This window comes from Rhinichthys klamathensis, unplaced genomic scaffold (genome assembly GCF_029890125.1).
Source record: "Rhinichthys klamathensis goyatoka isolate OS25496 unplaced genomic scaffold, OSU_Roscu_1.1 h1tg000001l_1, whole genome shotgun sequence".
Lineage (NCBI taxonomy): Eukaryota > Metazoa > Chordata > Actinopteri > Cypriniformes > Leuciscidae > Rhinichthys > Rhinichthys klamathensis.
Window position 1 is genome coordinate 3,377,712 of NW_026606555.1, and position 21,590 is coordinate 3,399,301.

The following is a 21,590-nucleotide window of genomic DNA, read 5'->3' on the forward strand; positions in this document are numbered from 1 at the left end:
GTTCACAACTTCAAATCTTGGGTCAGCAGCATGATTGTAAGGTTTACCAATCACAAAAGGGTAGTGGTGGGAGCAACAAAGCCTTTCAAAGCTTTCAACTGATTGCTTTGCAAATTGATTAACTGTTTTGACGCATTCGGAAGGCCACACTGGTGACGCATTCGGAAGGCCCCTGCTGGTCAGACTGGAAATGCAACAGTGGAAATGCCACAAAAACTCAGGCCAAACATGCATAAAACAACCTTTTACAAACCCATTGCAAGCGCTTTCTTGAAGGTAAAATCTTTCAAATGGAATTAGCTAACCACCCTCAGGTGAGTCTTGAACGGCAGGTTGGCTTTATCAGCAGTTTCAACGGCAGAGCTTGAGCTCATACAAGGTGTCTGGCCGTGATAAAGAAGAAGCCTCCCCGTCGGGGAATCGAACCCCGGTCTTCCGCGTGACAGGCGGAGATACTGTCCACTATACTAACGAGGACTGGTGGTTACTGCAGTGTCCCTGAGCGGTACGGCACCGTATGCTCAACCGTTGAGAAGTCAAGAATACTGGACATGCGGTCATCTGGTGATGGGGCAGATTCTTATTACATTTGCTCCTTCCTCTAATGGAAATGGCTGTATTATTGTTTTAACAAAAAAGACAAAAAGCTGGGTGGGAGGAGCGTGCACCAGACATTACCCTTGCTGAGCATGGTGGCATGTGTGTGGTAGCACATTGTCCCAACGTCTCATGGTTACAGCTCGAGTTTCTCTTCATTCACGCATAAATCTTTCGCCTTTTACTAAAGATTTCCGTGGAGGGGAACATTTGCGAGTTACTGGTATTTTTGGATGCTCTGCTCACAGCAGAGCTACATGCGTTTGTTCAAAAACAGAGGACTTTTGGCGGCTTGCTCCGCAGAACTGCAGCAGGTTGGGCCAGCGTTCGAGAGTGGCCCAACGGTTCGGCCGTTTTGTCCATGTCTGGAGCTGGGTGGTCGTCAAACCATCACCACTTTCCCAGTTCACAACTTCAAATCTTGGGTCAGCAGCATGATTGTAAGGTTTACCAATCACAAAAGGGTAGTGGTGGGAGCAACAAAGCCTTTCAAAGCTTTCAACTGATTGCTTTGCAAATTGATTAACTGTTTTGACGCATTCGGAAGGCCACACTGGTGACGCATTCGGAAGGCCCCTGCTGGTCAGACTGGAAATGCAACAGTGGAAATGCCACAAAAACTCAGGCCAAACATGCATAAAACAACCTTTTACAAACCCATTGCAAGCGCTTTCTTGAAGGTAAAATCTTTCAAATGGAATTAGCTAACCACCCTCAGGTGAGTCTTGAACGGCAGGTTGGCTTTATCAGCAGTTTCAACGGCAGAGCTTGAGCTCATACAAGGTGTCTGGCCGTGATAAAGAAGAAGCCTCCCCGTCGGGGAATCGAACCCCGGTCTTCCGCGTGACAGGCGGAGATACTGTCCACTATACTAACGAGGACTGGTGGTTACTGCAGTGTCCCTGAGCGGTACGGCACCGTATGCTCAACCGTTGAGAAGTCAAGAATACTGGACATGCGGTCATCTGGTGATGGGGCAGATTCTTATTACATTTGCTCCTTCCTCTAATGGAAATGGCTGTATTATTGTTTTAACAAAAAAGACAAAAAGCTGGGTGGGAGGAGCGTGCACCAGACATTACCCTTGCTGAGCATGGTGGCATGTGTGTGGTAGCACATTGTCCCAACGTCTCATGGTTACAGCTCGAGTTTCTCTTCATTCACGCATAAATCTTTCGCCTTTTACTAAAGATTTCCGTGGAGGGGAACATTTGCGAGTTACTGGTATTTTTGGATGCTCTGCTCACAGCAGAGCTACATGCGTTTGTTCAAAAACAGAGGACTTTTGGCGGCTTGCTCCGCAGAACTGCAGCAGGTTGGGCCAGCGTTCGAGAGTGGCCCAACGGTTCGGCCGTTTTGTCCATGTCTGGAGCTGGGTGGTCGTCAAACCATCACCACTTTCCCAGTTCACAACTTCAAATCTTGGGTCAGCAGCATGATTGTAAGGTTTACCAATCACAAAAGGGTAGTGGTGGGAGCAACAAAGCCTTTCAAAGCTTTCAACTGATTGCTTTGCAAATTGATTAACTGTTTTGACGCATTCGGAAGGCCACACTGGTGACGCATTCGGAAGGCCCCTGCTGGTCAGACTGGAAATGCAACAGTGGAAATGCCACAAAAACTCAGGCCAAACATGCATAAAACAACCTTTTACAAACCCATTGCAAGCGCTTTCTTGAAGGTAAAATCTTTCAAATGGAATTAGCTAACCACCCTCAGGTGAGTCTTGAACGGCAGGTTGGCTTTATCAGCAGTTTCAACGGCAGAGCTTGAGCTCATACAAGGTGTCTGGCCGTGATAAAGAAGAAGCCTCCCCGTCGGGGAATCGAACCCCGGTCTTCCGCGTGACAGGCAGAGATACTGTCCACTATACTAACGAGGACTGGTGGTTACTGCAGTGTCCCTGAGCGGTACGGCACCGTATGCTCAACCGTTGAGAAGTCAAGAATACTGGACATGCGGTCATCTGGTGATGGGGCAGATTCTTATTACATTTGCTCCTTCCTCTAATGGAAATGGCTGTATTATTGTTTTAACAAAAAAGACAAAAAGCTGGGTGGGAGGAGCGTGCACCAGACATTACCCTTGCTGAGCATGGTGGCATGTGTTTGGTAGCACATTGTCCCAACGTCTCATGGTTACAGCTCGAGTTTCTCTTCATTCACGCATAAATCTTTCGCCTTTTACTAAAGATTTCCGTGGAGGGGAACATTTGCGAGTTACTGGTATTTTTGGATGCTCTGCTCACAGCAGAGCTACATGCGTTTGTTCAAAAACAGAGGACTTTTGGCGGCTTGCTCCGCAGAACTGCAGCAGGTTGGGCCAGCGTTCGAGAGTGGCCCAACGGTTCGGCCGTTTTGTCCATGTCTGGAGCTGGGTGGTCGTCAAACCATCACCACTTTCCCAGTTCACAACTTCAAATCTTGGGTCAGCAGCATGATTGTAAGGTTTACCAATCACAAAAGGGTAGTGGTGGGAGCAACAAAGCCTTTCAAAGCTTTCAACTGATTGCTTTGCAAATTGATTAACTGTTTTGACGCATTCGGAAGGCCACACTGGTGACGCATTCGGAAGGCCCCTGCTGGTCAGACTGGAAATGCAACAGTGGAAATGCCACAAAAACTCAGGCCAAACATGCATAAAACAACCTTTTACAAACCCATTGCAAGCGCTTTCTTGAAGGTAAAATCTTTCAAATGGAATTAGCTAACCACCCTCAGGTGAGTCTTGAACGGCAGGTTGGCTTTATCAGCAGTTTCAACGGCAGAGCTTGAGCTCATACAAGGTGATAAAGAAGAAGCCTAAAGAAGAAGCCTCCCCGTCGGGGAATCGAACCCCGGTCTTCCGCATGACAGGCGGAGATACTGTCCACTATACTAACGAGGACTGGTGGTTACTGCAGTGTCCCTGAGCGGTACGGCACCGTATGCTCAACCGTTGAGAAGTCAAGAATACTGGACATGCGGTCATCTGGTGATGGGGCAGATTCTTATTACATTTGCTCCTTCCTCTAATGGAATTGGCTGTATTATTGTTTTAACAAAAAAGACAAAAAGCTGGGTGGGAGGAGCGTGCACCAGACATTACCCTTGCTGAGCATGGTGGCATGTGTTTGGTAGCACATTGTCCCAACGTCTCATGGTTACAGCTCGAGTTTCTCTTCATTCACGCATAAATCTTTCGCCTTTTACTAAAGATTTCCGTGGAGGGGAACATTTGCGAGTTACTGGTATTTTTGGATGCTCTGCTCACAGCAGAGTTACATGCGTTTGTTCAAAAACAGAGGACTTTTGGCGGCTTGCTCCGCAGAACTGCAGCAGGTTGGGCCAGCGTTCGAGAGTGGCCCAACGGTTCGGCCGTTTTGTCCATGTCTGGAGCTGGGTGGTCGTCAAACCATCACCACTTTCCCAGTTCACAACTTCAAATCTTGGGTCAGCAGCATGATTGTAAGGTTTACCAATCACAAAAGGGTAGTGGTGGGAGCAACAAAGCCTTTCAAAGCTTTCAACTGATTGCTTTGCAAATTGATTAACTGTTTTGACGCATTCGGAAGGCCACACTGGTGACGCATTCGGAAGGCCCCTGCTGGTCAGACTGGAAATGCAACAGTGGAAATGCCACAAAAACTCAGGCCAAACATGCATAAAACAACCTTTTACAAACCCATTGCAAGCGCTTTCTTGAAGGTAAAATCTTTCAAATGGAATTAGCTAACCACCCTCAGGTGAGTCTTGAACGGCAGGTTGGCTTTATCAGCAGTTTCAACGGCAGAGCTTGAGCTCATACAAGGTGTCTGGCCGTGATAAAGAAGAAGCCTCCCCGTCGGGGAATCGAACCCCGGTCTTCCGCGTGACAGGCAGAGATACTGTCCACTATACTAACGAGGACTGGTGGTTACTGCAGTGTCCCTGAGCGGTACGGCACCGTATGCTCAACCGTTGAGAAGTCAAGAATACTGGACATGCGGTCATCTGGTGATGGGGCAGATTCTTATTACATTTGCTCCTTCCTCTAATGGAAATGGCTGTATTATTGTTTTAACAAAAAAGACAAAAAGCTGGGTGGGAGGAGCGTGCACCAGACATTACCCTTGCTGAGCATGGTGGCATGTGTTTGGTAGCACATTGTCCCAACGTCTCATGGTTACAGCTCGAGTTTCTCTTCATTCACGCATAAATCTTTCGCCTTTTACTAAAGATTTCCGTGGAGGGGAACATTTGCGAGTTACTGGTATTTTTGGATGCTCTGCTCACAGCAGAGCTACATGCGTTTGTTCAAAAACAGAGGACTTTTGGCGGCTTGCTCCGCAGAACTGCAGCAGGTTGGGCCAGCGTTCGAGAGTGGCCCAACGGTTCGGCCGTTTTGTCCATGTCTGGAGCTGGGTGGTCGTCAAACCATCACCACTTTCCCAGTTCACAACTTCAAATCTTGGGTCAGCAGCATGATTGTAAGGTTTACCAATCACAAAAGGGTAGTGGTGGGAGCAACAAAGCCTTTCAAAGCTTTCAACTGATTGCTTTGCAAATTGATTAACTGTTTTGACGCATTCGGAAGGCCACACTGGTGACGCATTCGGAAGGCCCCTGCTGGTCAGACTGGAAATGCAACAGTGGAAATGCCACAAAAACTCAGGCCAAACATGCATAAAACAACCTTTTACAAACCCATTGCAAGCGCTTTCTTGAAGGTAAAATCTTTCAAATGGAATTAGCTAACCACCCTCAGGTGAGTCTTGAACGGCAGGTTGGCTTTATCAGCAGTTTCAACGGCAGAGCTTGAGCTCATACAAGGTGATAAAGAAGAAGCCTAAAGAAGAAGCCTCCCCGTCGGGGAATCGAACCCCGGTCTTCCGCATGACAGGCGGAGATACTGTCCACTATACTAACGAGGACTGGTGGTTACTGCAGTGTCCCTGAGCGGTACGGCACCGTATGCTCAACCGTTGAGAAGTCAAGAATACTGGACATGCGGTCATCTGGTGATGGGGCAGATTCTTATTACATTTGCTCCTTCCTCTAATGGAATTGGCTGTATTATTGTTTTAACAAAAAAGACAAAAAGCTGGGTGGGAGGAGCGTGCACCAGACATTACCCTTGCTGAGCATGGTGGCATGTGTTTGGTAGCACATTGTCCCAACGTCTCATGGTTACAGCTCGAGTTTCTCTTCATTCACGCATAAATCTTTCGCCTTTTACTAAAGATTTCCGTGGAGGGGAACATTTGCGAGTTACTGGTATTTTTGGATGCTCTGCTCACAGCAGAGCTACATGCGTTTGTTCAAAAACAGAGGACTTTTGGCGGCTTGCTCCGCAGAACTGCAGCAGGTTGGGCCAGCGTTCGAGAGTGGCCCAACGGTTCGGCCGTTTTGTCCATGTCTGGAGCTGGGTGGTCGTCAAACCATCACCACTTTCCCAGTTCACAACTTCAAATCTTGGGTCAGCAGCATGATTGTAAGGTTTACCAATCACAAAAGGGTAGTGGTGGGAGCAACAAAGCCTTTCAAAGCTTTCAACTGATTGCTTTGCAAATTGATTAACTGTTTTGACGCATTCGGAAGGCCACACTGGTGACGAATTCGGAAGGCCCCTGCTGGTCAGACTGGAAATGCAACAGTGGAAATGCCACAAAAACTCAGGCCAAACATGCATAAAACAACCTTTTACAAACCCATTGCAAGCGCTTTCTTGAAGGTAAAATCTTTCAAATGGAATTAGCTAACCACCCTCAGGTGAGTCTTGAACGGCAGGTTGGCTTTATCAGCAGTTTCAACGGCAGAGCTTGAGCTCATACAAGGTGTCTGGCCGTGATAAAGAAGAAGCCTCCCCGTCGGGGAATCGATCCCCGGTCTTCCGCGTGACAGGCGGAGATACTGTCCACTATACTAACGAGGACTGGTGGTTACTGCAGTGTCCCTGAGCGGTACGGCACCGTATGCTCAACCGTTGAGAAGTCAAGAATACTGGACATGCGGTCATCTGGTGATGGGGCAGATTCTTATTACATTTGCTCCTTCCTCTAATGGAAATGGCTGTATTGTTGTTTTAACAAAAAAGACAAAAAGCTGGGTGGGAGGAGCGTGCACCAGACATTACCCTTGCTGAGCATGGTGGCATGTGTGTGGTAGCACATTGTCCCAACGTCTCATGGTTACAGCTCGAGTTTCTCTTCATTCACGCATAAATCTTTCGCCTTTTACTAAAGATTTCCGTGGAGGGGAACATTTGCGAGTTACTGGTATTTTTGGATGCTCTGCTCACAGCAGAGCTACATGCGTTTGTTCAAAAACAGAGGACTTTTGGCGGCTTGCTCCGCAGAACTGCAGCAGGTTGGGCCAGCGTTCGAGAGTGGCCCAACGGTTCGGCCGTTTTGTCCATGTCTGGAGCTGGGTGGTCGTCAAACCATCACCACTTTCCCAGTTCACAACTTCAAATCTTGGGTCAGCAGCATGATTGTAAGGTTTGCCAATCACAAAAGGGTAGTGGTGGGAGCAACAAAGCCTTTCAAAGCTTTCAACTGATTGCTTTGCAAATTGATTAACTGTTTTGATGCATTCGGAAGGCCACACTGGTGACGCATTCGGAAGGCCCCTGCTGGTCAGACTGGAAATGCAACAGTGGAAATGCCACAAAAACTCAGGCCAAACATGCATAAAACAACCTTTTACAAACCCATTGCAAGCGCTTTCTTGAAGGTAAAATCTTTCAAATGGAATTAGCTAACCACCCTCAGGTGAGTCTTGAACGGCAGGTTGGCTTTATCAGCAGTTTCAACGGCAGAGCTTGAGCTCATACAAGGTGTCTGGCCGTGATAAAGAAGAAGCCTCCCCGTCGGGGAATCGAACCCCGGTCTTCCGCGTGACAGGCGGAGATACTGTCCACTATACTAACGAGGACTGGTGGTTACTGCAGTGTCCCTGAGCGGTACGGCACCGTATGCTCAACCGTTGAGAAGTCAAGAATACTGGACATGCGGTCATCTGGTGATGGGGCAGATTCTTATTACATTTGCTCCTTCCTCTAATGGAAATGGCTGTATTATTGTTTTAACAAAAAAGACAAAAAGCTGGGTGGGAGGAGCGTGCACCAGACATTACCCTTGCTGAGCATGGTGGCATGTGTGTGGTAGCACATTGTCCCAACGTCTCATGGTTACAGCTCGAGTTTCTCTTCATTCACGCAGAAATCTTTTGCCTTTTACTAAAGATTTCCGTGGAGGGGAACATTTGCGAGTTACTGGTATTTTTGGATGCTCTGCTCACAGCAGAGCTACATGCGTTTGTTCAAAAACAGAGGACTTTTGGCGGCTTGCTCCGCAGAACTGCAGCAGGTTGGGCCAGCGTTCGAGAGTGGCCCAACGGTTCGGCCGTTTTGTCCATGTCTGGAGCTGGGTGGTCGTCAAACCATCACCACTTTCCCAGTTCACAACTTCAAATCTTGGGTCAGCAGCATGATTGTAAGGTTTACCAATCACAAAAGGGTAGTGGTGGGAGCAACAAAGCCTTTCAAAGCTTTCAACTGATTGCTTTGCAAATTGATTAACTGTTTTGACACATTCGGAAGGCCACACTGGTGACGCATTCGGAAGGCCCCTGCTGGTCAGACTGGAAATGCAACAGTGGAAATGCCACAAAAACTCAGGCCAAACATGCATAAAACAACCTTTAACAAACCCATTGCAAGCGCTTTCTTGAAGGTAAAATCTTTCAAATGGAATTAGCTAACCACCCTCAGGTGAGTCTTGAACGGCAGGTTGGCTTTATCAGCAGTTTCAACGGCAGAGCTTGAGCTCATACAAGGTGTCTGGCCGTGATAAAGAAGAAGCCTCCCCATCGGGGAATCGAACCCCGGTCTTCCGCGTGACAGGCGGAGATACTGTCCACTATACTAACGAGGACTGGTGGTTACTGCAGTGTCCCTGAGCTGTACGGCACCGTATGCTCAACCGTTGAGAAGTCAAGAATACTGGACATGCGGTCATCTGGTGATGGGGCAGATTCTTATTACATTTGCTCCTTCCTCTAATGGAAATGGCTGTATTATTGTTTTAACAAAAAAGACAAAAAGCTGGGTGGGAGGAGCGTGCACCAGACATTACCCTTGCTGAGCATGGTGGCATGTGTGTGGTAGCACATTGTCCCAACGTCTCATGGTTACAGCTCGAGTTTCTCTTCATTCACGCATAAATCTTTCGCCTTTTACTAAAGATTTCCGTGGAGGGGAACATTTGCGAGTTACTGGTATTTTTGGATGCTCTGCTCACAGCAGAGCTACATGCGTTTGTTCAAAAACAGAGGACTTTTGGCGGCTTGCTCCGCAGAACTGCAGCAGGTTGGGCCAGCGTTCGAGAGTGGCCCAACGGTTCGGCCGTTTTGTCCATGTCTGGAGCTGGGTGGTCGTCAAACCATCACCACTTTCCCAGTTCACAACTTCAAATCTTGGGTCAGCAGCATGATTGTAAGGTTTACCAATCACAAAAGGGTAGTGGTGGGAGCAACAAAGCCTTTCAAAGCTTTCAACTGATTGCTTTGCAAATTGATTAACTGTTTTGACGCATTCGGAAGGCCACACTGGTGACGCATTCGGAAGGCCCCTGCTGGTCAGACTGGAAATGCAACAGTGGAAATGCCACAAAAACTCAGGCCAAACATGCATAAAACAACCTTTTACAAACCCATTGCAAGCGCTTTCTTGAAGGTAAAATCTTTCAAATGGAATTAGCTAACCACCCTCAGGTGAGTCTTGAACGGCAGGTTGGCTTTATCAGCAGTTTCAACGGCAGAGCTTGAGCTCATACAAGGTGTCTGGCCGTGATAAAGAAGAAGCCTCCCCGTCGGGGAATCGAACCCCGGTCTTCCGCGTGACAGGCGGAGATACTGTCCACTATACTAACGAGGACTGGTGGTTACTGCAGTGTCCCTGAGCGGTACGGCACCGTATGCTCAACCGTTGAGAAGTCAAGAATACTGGACATGCGGTCATCTGGTGATGGGGCAGATTCTTATTACATTTGCTCCTTCCTCTAATGGAAATGGCTGTATTATTGTTTTAACAAAAAAGACAAAAAGCTGGGTGGGAGGAGCGTGCACCAGACATTACCCTTGCTGAGCATGGTGGCATGTGTGTGGTAGCACATTGTCCCAACGTCTCATGGTTACAGCTCGAGTTTCTCTTCATTCACGCAGAAATCTTTTGCCTTTTACTAAAGATTTCCGTGGAGGGGAACATTTGCGAGTTACTGGTATTTTTGGATGCTCTGCTCACAGCAGAGCTACATGCGTTTGTTCAAAAACAGAGGACTTTTGGCGGCTTGCTCCGCAGAACTGCAGCAGGTTGGGCCAGCGTTCGAGAGTGGCCCAACGGTTCGGCCGTTTTGTCCATGTCTGGAGCTGGGTGGTCGTCAAACCATCACCACTTTCCCAGTTCACAACTTCAAATCTTGGGTCAGCAGCATGATTGTAAGGTTTACCAATCACAAAAGGGTAGTGGTGGGAGCAACAAAGCCTTTTAAAGCTTTTAACTGATTGCTTTGCAAATTGATTAACTGTTTTGACGCATTCGGAAGGCCACACTGGTGACGCATTCGGAAGGCCCCTGCTGGTCAGACTGGAAATGCAACAGTGGAAATGCCACAAAAACTCAGGCCAAACATGCATAAAACAACCTTTTACAAACCCATTGTAAAACCCCCGCTTTCTTGAAGGTAAAATCTTTCAAATGGAATTAGCTAACCACCCTCAGGTGAGTCTTGAACGGCAGGTTGGCTTTATCAGCAGTTTCAACGGCAGAGCTTGAGCTCATACAAGGTGTCTGGCCGTGATAAAGAAGAAGCCTCCCCGTCGGGGAATCGAACCCCGGTCTTCCGCGTGACAGGCGGAGATACTGTCCACTATACTAACGAGGACTGGTGGTTACTGCAGTGTCCCTGAGCGGTACGCCACCGTATGCTCAACCGTTGAGAAGTCAAGAATACTGGACATGCGGTCATCTGGTGATGGGGCAGATTCTTATTACATTTGCTCCTTCCTCTAATGGAATTGGCTGTATTATTGTTTTAACAAAAAAGACAAAAAGCTGGGTGGGAGGAGCGTGCACCAGACATTACCCTTGCTGAGCATGGTGGCATGTGTTTGGTAGCACATTGTCCCAACGTCTCATGGTTACAGCTCGAGTTTCTCTTCATTCACGCATAAATCTTTCGCCTTTTACTAAAGATTTCCGTGGAGGGGAACATTTGCGAGTTACTGGTATTTTTGGATGCTCCGCTCACAGCAGAGCTACATGCGTTTGTTCAAAAACAGAGGACTTTTGGCGGCTTGCTCCGCAGAACTGCAGCAGGTTGGGCCAGCGTTCGAGAGTGGCCCAACGGTTCGGCCGTTTTGTCCATGTCTGGAGCTGGGAGGTCGTCAAACCATCACCACTTTCCCAGTTCACAACTTCAAATCTTGGGTCAGCAGCATGATTGTAAGGTTTACCAATCACAAAAGGGTAGTGGTGGGAGCAACAAAGCCTTTCAAAGCTTTCAACTGATTGCTTTGCAAATTGATTAACTGTTTTGACGCATTCGGAAGGCCACACTGGTGACGCATTCGGAAGGCCCCTGCTGGTCAGACTGGAAATGCAACAGTGGAAATGCCACAAAAACTCAGGCCAAACATGCATAAAACAACCTTTTACAAACCCATTGCAAGCGCTTTCTTGAAGGTAAAATCTTTCAAATGGAATTAGCTAACCACCCTCAGGTGAGTCTTGAACGGCAGGTTGGCTTTATCAGCAGTTTCAACGGCAGAGCTTGAGCTCATACAAGGTGTCTGGCCGTGATAAAGAAGAAGCCTCCCCGTCGGGGAATCGAACCCCGGTCTTCCGCGTGACAGGCGGAGATACTGTCCACTATACTAACGAGGACTGGTGGTTACTGCAGTGTCCCTGAGCGGTACGGCACCGTATGCTCAACCGTTGAGAAGTCAAGAATACTGGACATGCGGTCATCTGGTGATGGGGCAGATTCTTATTACATTTGCTCCTTCCTCTAATGGAAATGGCTGTATTATTGTTTTAACAAAAAAGACAAAAAGCTGGGTGGGAGGAGCGTGCACCAGACATTACCCTTGCTGAGCATGGTGGCATGTGTGTGGTAGCACATTGTCCCAACGTCTCATGGTTACAGCTCGAGTTTCTCTTCATTCACGCAGAAATCTTTTGCCTTTTACTAAAGATTTCCGTGGAGGGGAACATTTGCGAGTTACTGGTATTTTTGGATGCTCTGCTCACAGCAGAGCTACATGCGTTTGTTCAAAAACAGAGGACTTTTGGCGGCTTGCTCCGCAGAACTGCAGCAGGTTGGGCCAGCGTTCGAGAGTGGCCCAACGGTTCGGCCGTTTTGTCCATGTCTGGAGCTGGGTGGTCGTCAAACCATCACCACTTTCCCAGTTCACAACTTCAAATCTTGGGTCAGCAGCATGATTGTAAGGTTTACCAATCACAAAAGGGTAGTGGTGGGAGCAACAAAGCCTTTTAAAGCTTTTAACTGATTGCTTTGCAAATTGATTAACTGTTTTGACGCATTCGGAAGGCCACACTGGTGACGCATTCGGAAGGCCCCTGCTGGTCAGACTGGAAATGCAACAGTGGAAATGCCACAAAAACTCAGGCCAAACATGCATAAAACAACCTTTTACAAACCCATTGTAAAACCCCCGCTTTCTTGAAGGTAAAATCTTTCAAATGGAATTAGCTAACCACCCTCAGGTGAGTCTTGAACGGCAGGTTGGCTTTATCAGCAGTTTCAACGGCAGAGCTTGAGCTCATACAAGGTGTCTGGCCGTGATAAAGAAGAAGCCTCCCCGTCGGGGAATCGAACCCCGGTCTTCCGCGTGACAGGCGGAGATACTGTCCACTATACTAACGAGGACTGGTGGTTACTGCAGTGTCCCTGAGCGGTACGCCACCGTATGCTCAACCGTTGAGAAGTCAAGAATACTGGACATGCGGTCATCTGGTGATGGGGCAGATTCTTATTACATTTGCTCCTTCCTCTAATGGAATTGGCTGTATTATTGTTTTAACAAAAAAGACAAAAAGCTGGGTGGGAGGAGCGTGCACCAGACATTACCCTTGCTGAGCATGGTGGCATGTGTTTGGTAGCACATTGTCCCAACGTCTCATGGTTACAGCTCGAGTTTCTCTTCATTCACGCATAAATCTTTCGCCTTTTACTAAAGATTTCCGTGGAGGGGAACATTTGCGAGTTACTGGTATTTTTGGATGCTCCGCTCACAGCAGAGCTACATGCGTTTGTTCAAAAACAGAGGACTTTTGGCGGCTTGCTCCGCAGAACTGCAGCAGGTTGGGCCAGCGTTCGAGAGTGGCCCAACGGTTCGGCCGTTTTGTCCATGTCTGGAGCTGGGAGGTCGTCAAACCATCACCACTTTCCCAGTTCACAACTTCAAATCTTGGGTCAGCAGCATGATTGTAAGGTTTACCAATCACAAAAGGGTAGTGGTGGGAGCAACAAAGCCTTTCAAAGCTTTCAACTGATTGCTTTGCAAATTGATTAACTGTTTTGACGCATTCGGAAGGCCACACTGGTGACGCATTCGGAAGGCCCCTGCTGGTCAGACTGGAAATGCAACAGTGGAAATGCCACAAAAACTCAGGCCAAACATGCATAAAACAACCTTTTACAAACCCATTGCAAGCGCTTTCTTGAAGGTAAAATCTTTCAAATGGAATTAGCTAACCACCCTCAGGTGAGTCTTGAACGGCAGGTTGGCTTTATCAGCAGTTTCAACGGCAGAGCTTGAGCTCATACAAGGTGTCTGGCCGTGATAAAGAAGAAGCCTCCCCGTCGGGGAATCGAACCCCGGTCTTCCGCGTGACAGGCGGAGATACTGTCCACTATACTAACGAGGACTGGTGGTTACTGCAGTGTCCCTGAGCGGTACGGCACCGTATGCTCAACCGTTGAGAAGTCAAGAATACTGGACATGCGGTCATCTGGTGATGGGGCAGATTCTTATTACATTTGCTCCTTCCTCTAATGGAAATGGCTGTATTATTGTTTTAACAAAAAAGACAAAAAGCTGGGTGGGAGGAGCGTGCACCAGACATTACCCTTGCTGAGCATGGTGGCATGTGTGTGGTAGCACATTGTCCCAACGTCTCATGGTTACAGCTCGAGTTTCTCTTCATTCACGCAGAAATCTTTTGCCTTTTACTAAAGATTTCCGTGGAGGGGAACATTTGCGAGTTACTGGTATTTTTGGATGCTCTGCTCACAGCAGAGCTACATGCGTTTGTTCAAAAACAGAGGACTTTTGGCGGCTTGCTCCGCAGAACTGCAGCAGGTTGGGCCAGCGTTCGAGAGTGGCCCAACGGTTCGGCCGTTTTGTCCATGTCTGGAGCTGGGTGGTCGTCAAACCATCACCACTTTCCCAGTTCACAACTTCAAATCTTGGGTCAGCAGCATGATTGTAAGGTTTACCAATCACAAAAGGGTAGTGGTGGGAGCAACAAAGCCTTTTAAAGCTTTTAACTGATTGCTTTGCAAATTGATTAACTGTTTTGACGCATTCGGAAGGCCACACTGGTGACGCATTCGGAAGGCCCCTGCTGGTCAGACTGGAAATGCAACAGTGGAAATGCCACAAAAACTCAGGCCAAACATGCATAAAACAACCTTTTACAAACCCATTGTAAAACCCCCGCTTTCTTGAAGGTAAAATCTTTCAAATGGAATTAGCTAACCACCCTCAGGTGAGTCTTGAACGGCAGGTTGGCTTTATCAGCAGTTTCAACGGCAGAGCTTGAGCTCATACAAGGTGTCTGGCCGTGATAAAGAAGAAGCCTCCCCGTCGGGGAATCGAACCCCGGTCTTCCGCGTGACAGGCGGAGATACTGTCCACTATACTAACGAGGACTGGTGGTTACTGCAGTGTCCCTGAGCGGTACGCCACCGTATGCTCAACCGTTGAGAAGTCAAGAATACTGGACATGCGGTCATCTGGTGATGGGGCAGATTCTTATTACATTTGCTCCTTCCTCTAATGGAATTGGCTGTATTATTGTTTTAACAAAAAAGACAAAAAGCTGGGTGGGAGGAGCGTGCACCAGACATTACCCTTGCTGAGCATGGTGGCATGTGTTTGGTAGCACATTGTCCCAACGTCTCATGGTTACAGCTCGAGTTTCTCTTCATTCACGCATAAATCTTTCGCCTTTTACTAAAGATTTCCGTGGAGGGGAACATTTGCGAGTTACTGGTATTTTTGGATGCTCCGCTCACAGCAGAGCTACATGCGTTTGTTCAAAAACAGAGGACTTTTGGCGGCTTGCTCCGCAGAACTGCAGCAGGTTGGGCCAGCGTTCGAGAGTGGCCCAACGGTTCGGCCGTTTTGTCCATGTCTGGAGCTGGGAGGTCGTCAAACCATCACCACTTTCCCAGTTCACAACTTCAAATCTTGGGTCAGCAGCATGATTGTAAGGTTTACCAATCACAAAAGGGTAGTGGTGGGAGCAACAAAGCCTTTCAAAGCTTTCAACTGATTGCTTTGCAAATTGATTAACTGTTTTGACGCATTCGGAAGGCCACACTGGTGACGCATTCGGAAGGCCCCTGCTGGTCAGACTGGAAATGCAACAGTGGAAATGCCACAAAAACTCAGGCCAAACATGCATAAAACAACCTTTTACAAACACATTGCAAGCGCTTTCTTGAAGGTAAAATCTTTCAAATGGAATTAGCTAACCACCCTCAGGTGAGTCTTGAACGGCAGGTTGGCTTTATCAGCAGTTTCAACGGCAGAACTTGAGCTCATACAAGGTGTCTGGCCGTGATAAAGAAGAAGCCTCCCCGTCGGGGAATCGAACCCCGGTCTTCCGCGTGACAGGCGGAGATACTGTCCACTATACTAACGAGGACTGGTGGTTACTGCAGTGTCCCTGAGCGGTACGGCACCGTATGCTCAACCGTTGAGAAGTCAAGAATACTGGACATGCGGTCATCTGGTGATGGGGCAGATTCTTATTACATTTGCTCCTTCCTCTAATGGAAATGGCTGTATTATTGTTTTAACAAAAAAGACAAAAAGCTGGGTGGGAGGAGCGTGCACCAGACATTACCCTTGCTGAGCATGGTGGCATGTGTGTGGTAGCACATTGTCCCAACGTCTCATGGTTAAAGCTCGAGTTTCTCTTCATTCACGCATAAATCTTTCGCCTTTTACTAAAGATTTCCGTGGAGGGGAACATTTGCGAGTTACTGGTATTTTTGGATGCTCTGCTCACAGCAGAGCTACATGCGTTTGTTCAAAAACAGAGGACTTTTGGCGGCTTGCTCCGCAGAACTGCAGCAGGTTGGGCCAGCGTTCGAGAGTGGCCCAACGGTTCGGCCGTTTTGTCCATGTCTGGAGCTGGGTGGTCGTCAAACCATCACCACTTTCCCAGTTCACAACTTCAAATCTTGGGTCAGCAGCATGATTGTAAGGTTTACCAATCACAAAAGGGTAGTGGTGGGAGCAACAAAGCCTTTCAAAGCTTTCAACTGATTGCTTTGCAAATTGATTAACTGTTTTGACGCATTCGGAAGGCCACACTGGTGACGCATTCGGAAGGCCCCTGCTGGTCAGACTGGAAATGCAACAGTGGAAATGCCACAAAAACTCAGGCCAAACATGCATAAAACAACCTTTTACAAACCCATTGCAAGCGCTTTCTTGAAGGTAAAATCTTTCAAATGGAATTAGCTAACCACCCTCAGGTGAGTCTTGAACGGCAGGTTGGCTTTATCAGCAGTTTCAACGGCAGAGCTTGAGCTCATACAAGGTGTCTGGCCGTGATAAAGAAGAAGCCTCCCCGTCGGGGAATCGAACCCCGGTCTTCCGCGTGACAGGCGGAGATACTGTCCACTATACTAACGAGGACTGGTGGTTACTGCAGTGTCCCTGAGCGGTACCCCACCGTATGCTCAACCGTTGAGAAGTCAAGAATACTGGACATGCGGTCATCTGGTGATGGGGCAGATTCTTATTACATTTGCTCCTTCCTCTAATGGAATTGGCTGTATTATTGTTTTAACAAAAAAGACAAAAAGCTGGGTGGGAGGAGCGTGCACCAGACATTACCCTTGCTGAGCATGGTGGCATGTGTTTGGTAGCACATTGTCCCAACGTCTCATGGTTACAGCTCGAGTTTCTCTTCATTCACGCATAAATCTTTCGCCTTTTACTAAAGATTTCCGTGGAGGGGAACATTTGCGAGTTACTGGTATTTTTGGATGCTCTGCTCACAGCAGAGCTACATGCGTTTGTTCAAAAACAGAGGACTTTTGGCGGCTTGCTCCGCAGAACTGCAGCAGGTTGGGCCAGCGTTCGAGAGTGGCCCAACGGTTCGGCCGTTTTGTCCATGTCTGGAGCTGGGTGGTCGTCAAACCATCACCACTTTCCCAGTTCACAACTTCAAATCTTGGGTCAGCAGCATGATTGTAAGGTTTACCAATCACAAAAGGGTAGTGGTGGGAGCAACAAAGCCTTTCAAAGCTTTCAACTGATTGCTTTGCAAATTGATTAACTGTTTTGACGCATTCGGAAGGCCACACTGGTGACGCATTCGGAAGGCCCCTGCTGGTCAGACTGGAAATGCAACAGTGGAAATGCCACAAAAACTCAGGCCAAACATGCATAAAACAACCTTTTACAAACCCATTGCAAGCGCTTTCTTGAAGGTAAAATCTTTCAAATGGAATTAGCTAACCACCCTCAGGTGAGTCTTGAACGGCAGGTTGGCTTTATCAGCAGTTTCAACGGCAGAGCTTGAGCTCATACAAGGTGTCTGGCCGTGATAAAGAAGAAGCCTCCCCGTCGGGGAATCGAACCCCGGTCTTCCGCGTGACAGGCGGAGATACTGTCCACTATACTAACGAGGACTGGTGGTTACTGCAGTGTCCCTGAGCGGTACGCCACCGTATGCTCAACCGTTGAGAAGTCAAGAATACTGGACATGCGGTCATCTGGTGATGGGGCAGATTCTTATTACATTTGCTCCTTCCTCTAATGGAATTGGCTGTATTATTGTTTTAACAAAAAAGACAAAAAGCTGGGTGGGAGGAGCGTGCACCAGACATTACCCTTGCTGAGCATGGTGGCATGTGTTTGGTAGCACATTGTCCCAACGTCTCATGGTTACAGCTCGAGTTTCTCTTCATTCACGCATAAATCTTTCGCCTTTTACTAAAGATTTCCGTGGAGGGGAACATTTGCGAGTTACTGGTATTTTTGGATGCTCTGCTCACAGCAGAGCTACATGCGTTTGTTCAAAAACAGAGGACTTTTGGCGGCTTGCTCCGCAGAACTGCAGCAGGTTGGGCCAGCGTTCGAGAGTGGCCCAACGGTTCGGCCGTTTTGTCCATGTCTGGAGCTGGGAGGTCGTCAAACCATCACCACTTTCCCAGTTCACAACTTCAAATCTTGGGTCAGCAGCATGATTGTAAGGTTTACCAATCACAAAAGGGTAGTGGTGGGAGCAACAAAGCCTTTCAAAGCTTTCAACTGATTGCTTTGCAAATTGATTAACTGTTTTGACGCATTCGGAAGGCCACACTGGTGACGCATTCGGAAGGCCCCTGCTGGTCAGACTGGAAATGCAACAGTGGAAATGCCACAAAAACTCAGGCCAAACATGCATAAAACAACCTTTTACAAACACATTGCAAGCGCTTTCTTGAAGGTAAAATCTTTCAAATGGAATTAGCTAACCACCCTCAGGTGAGTCTTGAACGGCAGGTTGGCTTTATCAGCAGTTTCAACGGCAGAACTTGAGCTCATACAAGGTGTCTGGCCGTGATAAAGAAGAAGCCTCCCCGTCGGGGAATCGAACCCCGGTCTTCCGCGTGACAGGCGGAGATACTGTCCACTATACTAACGAGGACTGGTGGTTACTGCAGTGTCCCTGAGCGGTACGGCACCGTATGCTCAACCGTTGAGAAGTCAAGAATACTGGACATGCGGTCATCTGGTGATGGGGCAGATTCTTATTACATTTGCTCCTTCCTCTAATGGAAATGGCTGTATTATTGTTTTAACAAAAAAGACAAAAAGCTGGGTGGGAGGAGCGTGCACCAGACATTACCCTTGCTGAGCATGGTGGCATGTGTGTGGTAGGACATTGTCCCAACGTCTCATGGTTAAAGCTCGAGTTTCTCTTCATTCACGCATAAATCTTTCGCCTTTTACTAAAGATTTCCGTGGAGGGGAACATTTGCGAGTTACTGGTATTTTTGGATGCTCTGCTCACAGCAGAGCTACATGCGTTTGTTCAATAACAGAGGACTTTTGGCGGCTTGCTCCGCAGAACTGCAGCAGGTTGGGCCAGCGTTCGAGAGTGGCCCAACGGTTCGGCCGTTTTGTCCATGTCTGGAGCTGGGTGGTCGTCAAACCATCACCACTTTCCCAGTTCACAACTTCAAATCTTGGGTCAGCAGCATGATTGTAAGGTTTACCAATCACAAAAGGGTAGTGGTGGGAGCAACAAAGCCTTTCAAAGCTTTCAACTGATTGCTTTGCAAATTGATTAACTGTTTTGACGCATTCGGAAGGCCACACTGGTGACGCATTCGGAAGGCCCCTGCTGGTCAGACTGGAAATGCAACAGTGGAAATGCCACAAAAACTCAGGCCAAACATGCATAAAACAACCTTTTACAAACCCATTGCAAGCGCTTTCTTGTAGGTAAAATCTTTCAAATGGAATAAGCTAACCACCCTCAGGTGAGTCTTGAACGGCAGGTTGGCTTTATCAGCAGTTTCAACGGCAGAGCTTGAGCTCATACAAGGTGTCTGGCCGTGATAAAGAAGAAGCCTCCCCGTCGGGGAATCGAACCCCGGTCTAAAGCGTGACAGGCGGAGATACTGTCCACTATACTAACGAGGACTGGTGGTTACTGCAGTGTCCCTGAGCGGTACGGTACCGTATGCTCAACCGTTGAGAAGTCAAGAATACTGGACATGCGGTCATCTGGTGATGGGGCAGATTCTTATTACATTTGCTCCTTCCTCTAATGGAAATGGCTGTATTATTGTTTTAACAAAAAAGACAAAAAGCTGGGTGGGAGGAGCGTGCACCAGACATTACCCTTGCTGAGCATGGTGGCATGTGTGTGGTAGCACATTGTCCCAACGTCTCATGGTTACAGCTCGAGTTTCTCTTCATTCACGCATAAATCTTTCGCCTTTTACTAAAGATTTCCGTGGAGGGGAACATTTGCGAGTTACTGGTATTTTTGGATGCTCTGCTCACAGCAGAGCTACATGCGTTTGTTCAAAAACAGAGGACTTTTGGCGGCTTGCTCCGCAGAACTGCAGCAGGTTGGGCCAGCGTTCGAGAGTGGCCCAACGGTTCGGCCGTTTTGTCCATGTCTGGAGCTGGGTGGTCGTCAAACCATCACCACTTTCCCAGTTCACAACTTCAAATCTTGGGTCAGCAGCATGATTGTAAGGTTTACCAATCACAAAAGGGTAGTGGTGGGAGCAACAAAGCCTTTCAAAGCTTTCAAGTGATTGCTTTGCAAATTGATTAACTGTTTTGACGCATTCGGAAGGCCACACTGGTGACGCATTCGGAAGGCCCCTGCTGGTCAGACTGGAAATGCAACAGTGGAAATGCCACAAAAACTCAGGCCAAACATGCATAAAACAACCTTTTACAAACCCATTGCAAGCGCTTTCTTGAAGGTAAAATCTTTCAAATGGAATTAGCTAACCACCCTCAGGTGAGTCTTGAACGGCAGGTTGGCTTTATCAGCAGTTTCAACGGCAGAGCTTGAGCTCATACAAGGTGTCTGGCCGTGATAAAGAAGAAGCCTCCCCGTCGGGGAATCGAACCCCAGTCTTCCGCGTGACAGGCGGAGATACTGTCCACTATACTAACGAGGACTGGTGGTTACTGCAGTGTCCCTGAGCGGTACGGCACCGTATGCTCAACCGTTGAGAAGTCAAGAATACTGGACATGCGGTCATCTGGTGATGGGGCAGATTCTTATTACATTTGCTCCTTCCTCTAATGGAAATGGCTGTATTATTGTTTTAACAAAAAAGACAAAAAGCTGGGTGGGAGGAGCGTGCACCAGACATTACCCTTGCTGAGCATGGTGGCATGTGTGTGGTAGCACATTGTCCCAACGTCTCATGGTTAAAGCTCGAGTTTCTCTTCATTCACGCATAAATCTTTCGCCTTTTACTAAAGATTTCCGTGGAGGGGAACATTTGCGAGTTACTGGTATTTTTGGATGCTCTGCTCACAGCAGAGCTACATGCGTTTGTTCAAAAACAGAGGACTTTTGGCGGCTTGCTCCGCAGAACTGCAGCAGGTTGGGCCAGCGTTCGAGAGTGGCCCAACGGTTCGGCCGTTTTGTCCATGTCTGGAGCTGGGTGGTCGTCAAACCATCACCACTTTCCCAGTTCACAACTTCAAATCTTGGGTCAGCAGCATGATTGTAAGGTTTACCAATCACAAAAGGGTAGTGGTGGGAGCAACAAAGCCTTTCAAAGCTTTCAAGTGATTGCTTTGCAAATTGATTAACTGTTTTGACGCATTCGGAAGGCCACACTGGTGACGCATTCGGAAGGCCCCTGCTGGTCAGACTGGAAATGCAACAGTGGAAATGCCACAAAAACTCAGGCCAAACATGCATAAAACAACCTTTTACAAACCCATTGCAAGCGCTTTCTTGAAGGTAAAATCTTTCAAATGGAATTAGCTAACCACCCTCAGGTGAGTCTTGAACGGCAGGTTGGCTTTATCAGCAGTTTCAACAGCAGAGCTTGAGCTCATACAAGGTGTCTGGCCGTGATAAAGAAGAAGCCTCCCCGTCGGGGAATCGAACCCCGGTCTTCCGCGTGACAGGCGGAGATACTGTCCACTATACTAACGAGGACTGGTGGTTACTGCAGTGTCCCTGAGCGGTACGGCACCGTATGCTCAACCGTTGAGAAGTCAAGAATACTG

At 48.0% G+C, this 21,590-nt stretch overlaps 35 non-coding genes across 35 annotated transcripts; 21 read left to right on the plus strand and 14 right to left on the minus strand.

The window, feature by feature from the left end:
• Window positions 1-405: 405 nt before the first annotated feature.
• Window positions 406-477, minus strand: trnad-guc (transfer RNA aspartic acid (anticodon GUC)). The gene has a single exon. It is a non-coding gene; the product is annotated as a tRNA-Asp (tRNA).
• A 260-nt stretch (window positions 478-737) lies between these two features.
• LOC130104430 (U5 spliceosomal RNA) lies at window positions 738-852 on the plus strand. Its single transcript, XR_008809495.1, has one exon. It is a non-coding gene; the product is annotated as a U5 spliceosomal RNA (small nuclear RNA).
• Window positions 853-1,406: 554 nt separating this feature from the next.
• trnad-guc (transfer RNA aspartic acid (anticodon GUC)) lies at window positions 1,407-1,478 on the minus strand. The gene has a single exon. It is a non-coding gene; the product is annotated as a tRNA-Asp (tRNA).
• Window positions 1,479-1,738: 260 nt separating this feature from the next.
• On the plus strand, window positions 1,739-1,853 carry LOC130104487 (U5 spliceosomal RNA). Its single transcript, XR_008809502.1, has one exon. It is a non-coding gene; the product is annotated as a U5 spliceosomal RNA (small nuclear RNA).
• An 886-nt stretch (window positions 1,854-2,739) lies between these two features.
• LOC130104532 (U5 spliceosomal RNA) lies at window positions 2,740-2,854 on the plus strand. Its single transcript, XR_008809507.1, has one exon. It is a non-coding gene; the product is annotated as a U5 spliceosomal RNA (small nuclear RNA).
• An 889-nt stretch (window positions 2,855-3,743) lies between these two features.
• Window positions 3,744-3,858, plus strand: LOC130076687 (U5 spliceosomal RNA). Its single transcript, XR_008805683.1, has one exon. It is a non-coding gene; the product is annotated as a U5 spliceosomal RNA (small nuclear RNA).
• An 886-nt stretch (window positions 3,859-4,744) lies between these two features.
• Window positions 4,745-4,859, plus strand: LOC130104589 (U5 spliceosomal RNA). Its single transcript, XR_008809515.1, has one exon. It is a non-coding gene; the product is annotated as a U5 spliceosomal RNA (small nuclear RNA).
• Window positions 4,860-5,748: 889 nt separating this feature from the next.
• On the plus strand, window positions 5,749-5,863 carry LOC130104662 (U5 spliceosomal RNA). Its single transcript, XR_008809516.1, has one exon. It is a non-coding gene; the product is annotated as a U5 spliceosomal RNA (small nuclear RNA).
• Window positions 5,864-6,749: 886 nt separating this feature from the next.
• LOC130104770 (U5 spliceosomal RNA) lies at window positions 6,750-6,864 on the plus strand. Its single transcript, XR_008809523.1, has one exon. It is a non-coding gene; the product is annotated as a U5 spliceosomal RNA (small nuclear RNA).
• Window positions 6,865-7,418: 554 nt separating this feature from the next.
• Window positions 7,419-7,490, minus strand: trnad-guc (transfer RNA aspartic acid (anticodon GUC)). The gene has a single exon. It is a non-coding gene; the product is annotated as a tRNA-Asp (tRNA).
• A 260-nt stretch (window positions 7,491-7,750) lies between these two features.
• Window positions 7,751-7,865, plus strand: LOC130077901 (U5 spliceosomal RNA). The gene has a single exon (XR_008805852.1). It is a non-coding gene; the product is annotated as a U5 spliceosomal RNA (small nuclear RNA).
• Window positions 7,866-8,751: 886 nt separating this feature from the next.
• On the plus strand, window positions 8,752-8,866 carry LOC130104881 (U5 spliceosomal RNA). Its single transcript, XR_008809534.1, has one exon. It is a non-coding gene; the product is annotated as a U5 spliceosomal RNA (small nuclear RNA).
• A 554-nt stretch (window positions 8,867-9,420) lies between these two features.
• On the minus strand, window positions 9,421-9,492 carry trnad-guc (transfer RNA aspartic acid (anticodon GUC)). Its single transcript has one exon. It is a non-coding gene; the product is annotated as a tRNA-Asp (tRNA).
• A 260-nt stretch (window positions 9,493-9,752) lies between these two features.
• Window positions 9,753-9,867, plus strand: LOC130077953 (U5 spliceosomal RNA). The gene has a single exon (XR_008805864.1). It is a non-coding gene; the product is annotated as a U5 spliceosomal RNA (small nuclear RNA).
• A 559-nt stretch (window positions 9,868-10,426) lies between these two features.
• trnad-guc (transfer RNA aspartic acid (anticodon GUC)) lies at window positions 10,427-10,498 on the minus strand. The gene has a single exon. It is a non-coding gene; the product is annotated as a tRNA-Asp (tRNA).
• A 260-nt stretch (window positions 10,499-10,758) lies between these two features.
• Window positions 10,759-10,873, plus strand: LOC130078538 (U5 spliceosomal RNA). The gene has a single exon (XR_008805943.1). It is a non-coding gene; the product is annotated as a U5 spliceosomal RNA (small nuclear RNA).
• A 554-nt stretch (window positions 10,874-11,427) lies between these two features.
• trnad-guc (transfer RNA aspartic acid (anticodon GUC)) lies at window positions 11,428-11,499 on the minus strand. The gene has a single exon. It is a non-coding gene; the product is annotated as a tRNA-Asp (tRNA).
• A 260-nt stretch (window positions 11,500-11,759) lies between these two features.
• LOC130078010 (U5 spliceosomal RNA) lies at window positions 11,760-11,874 on the plus strand. Its single transcript, XR_008805873.1, has one exon. It is a non-coding gene; the product is annotated as a U5 spliceosomal RNA (small nuclear RNA).
• A 559-nt stretch (window positions 11,875-12,433) lies between these two features.
• Window positions 12,434-12,505, minus strand: trnad-guc (transfer RNA aspartic acid (anticodon GUC)). The gene has a single exon. It is a non-coding gene; the product is annotated as a tRNA-Asp (tRNA).
• A 260-nt stretch (window positions 12,506-12,765) lies between these two features.
• LOC130078594 (U5 spliceosomal RNA) lies at window positions 12,766-12,880 on the plus strand. Its single transcript, XR_008805949.1, has one exon. It is a non-coding gene; the product is annotated as a U5 spliceosomal RNA (small nuclear RNA).
• Window positions 12,881-13,434: 554 nt separating this feature from the next.
• trnad-guc (transfer RNA aspartic acid (anticodon GUC)) lies at window positions 13,435-13,506 on the minus strand. The gene has a single exon. It is a non-coding gene; the product is annotated as a tRNA-Asp (tRNA).
• A 260-nt stretch (window positions 13,507-13,766) lies between these two features.
• LOC130078053 (U5 spliceosomal RNA) lies at window positions 13,767-13,881 on the plus strand. Its single transcript, XR_008805886.1, has one exon. It is a non-coding gene; the product is annotated as a U5 spliceosomal RNA (small nuclear RNA).
• Window positions 13,882-14,440: 559 nt separating this feature from the next.
• On the minus strand, window positions 14,441-14,512 carry trnad-guc (transfer RNA aspartic acid (anticodon GUC)). The gene has a single exon. It is a non-coding gene; the product is annotated as a tRNA-Asp (tRNA).
• A 260-nt stretch (window positions 14,513-14,772) lies between these two features.
• LOC130078652 (U5 spliceosomal RNA) lies at window positions 14,773-14,887 on the plus strand. Its single transcript, XR_008805954.1, has one exon. It is a non-coding gene; the product is annotated as a U5 spliceosomal RNA (small nuclear RNA).
• Window positions 14,888-15,441: 554 nt separating this feature from the next.
• Window positions 15,442-15,513, minus strand: trnad-guc (transfer RNA aspartic acid (anticodon GUC)). The gene has a single exon. It is a non-coding gene; the product is annotated as a tRNA-Asp (tRNA).
• A 259-nt stretch (window positions 15,514-15,772) lies between these two features.
• Window positions 15,773-15,888, plus strand: LOC130095965 (U5 spliceosomal RNA). The gene has a single exon (XR_008808163.1). It is a non-coding gene; the product is annotated as a U5 spliceosomal RNA (small nuclear RNA).
• A 554-nt stretch (window positions 15,889-16,442) lies between these two features.
• Window positions 16,443-16,514, minus strand: trnad-guc (transfer RNA aspartic acid (anticodon GUC)). The gene has a single exon. It is a non-coding gene; the product is annotated as a tRNA-Asp (tRNA).
• Window positions 16,515-16,774: 260 nt separating this feature from the next.
• LOC130104992 (U5 spliceosomal RNA) lies at window positions 16,775-16,889 on the plus strand. Its single transcript, XR_008809545.1, has one exon. It is a non-coding gene; the product is annotated as a U5 spliceosomal RNA (small nuclear RNA).
• Window positions 16,890-17,443: 554 nt separating this feature from the next.
• trnad-guc (transfer RNA aspartic acid (anticodon GUC)) lies at window positions 17,444-17,515 on the minus strand. The gene has a single exon. It is a non-coding gene; the product is annotated as a tRNA-Asp (tRNA).
• A 260-nt stretch (window positions 17,516-17,775) lies between these two features.
• LOC130105214 (U5 spliceosomal RNA) lies at window positions 17,776-17,890 on the plus strand. Its single transcript, XR_008809567.1, has one exon. It is a non-coding gene; the product is annotated as a U5 spliceosomal RNA (small nuclear RNA).
• Window positions 17,891-18,444: 554 nt separating this feature from the next.
• On the minus strand, window positions 18,445-18,516 carry trnad-guc (transfer RNA aspartic acid (anticodon GUC)). Its single transcript has one exon. It is a non-coding gene; the product is annotated as a tRNA-Asp (tRNA).
• Window positions 18,517-18,775: 259 nt separating this feature from the next.
• On the plus strand, window positions 18,776-18,891 carry LOC130096018 (U5 spliceosomal RNA). The gene has a single exon (XR_008808170.1). It is a non-coding gene; the product is annotated as a U5 spliceosomal RNA (small nuclear RNA).
• An 886-nt stretch (window positions 18,892-19,777) lies between these two features.
• On the plus strand, window positions 19,778-19,892 carry LOC130105305 (U5 spliceosomal RNA). Its single transcript, XR_008809580.1, has one exon. It is a non-coding gene; the product is annotated as a U5 spliceosomal RNA (small nuclear RNA).
• An 885-nt stretch (window positions 19,893-20,777) lies between these two features.
• On the plus strand, window positions 20,778-20,893 carry LOC130096073 (U5 spliceosomal RNA). Its single transcript, XR_008808174.1, has one exon. It is a non-coding gene; the product is annotated as a U5 spliceosomal RNA (small nuclear RNA).
• A 554-nt stretch (window positions 20,894-21,447) lies between these two features.
• trnad-guc (transfer RNA aspartic acid (anticodon GUC)) lies at window positions 21,448-21,519 on the minus strand. Its single transcript has one exon. It is a non-coding gene; the product is annotated as a tRNA-Asp (tRNA).
• Between the last annotated feature and the right edge of the window lie 71 nt (window positions 21,520-21,590).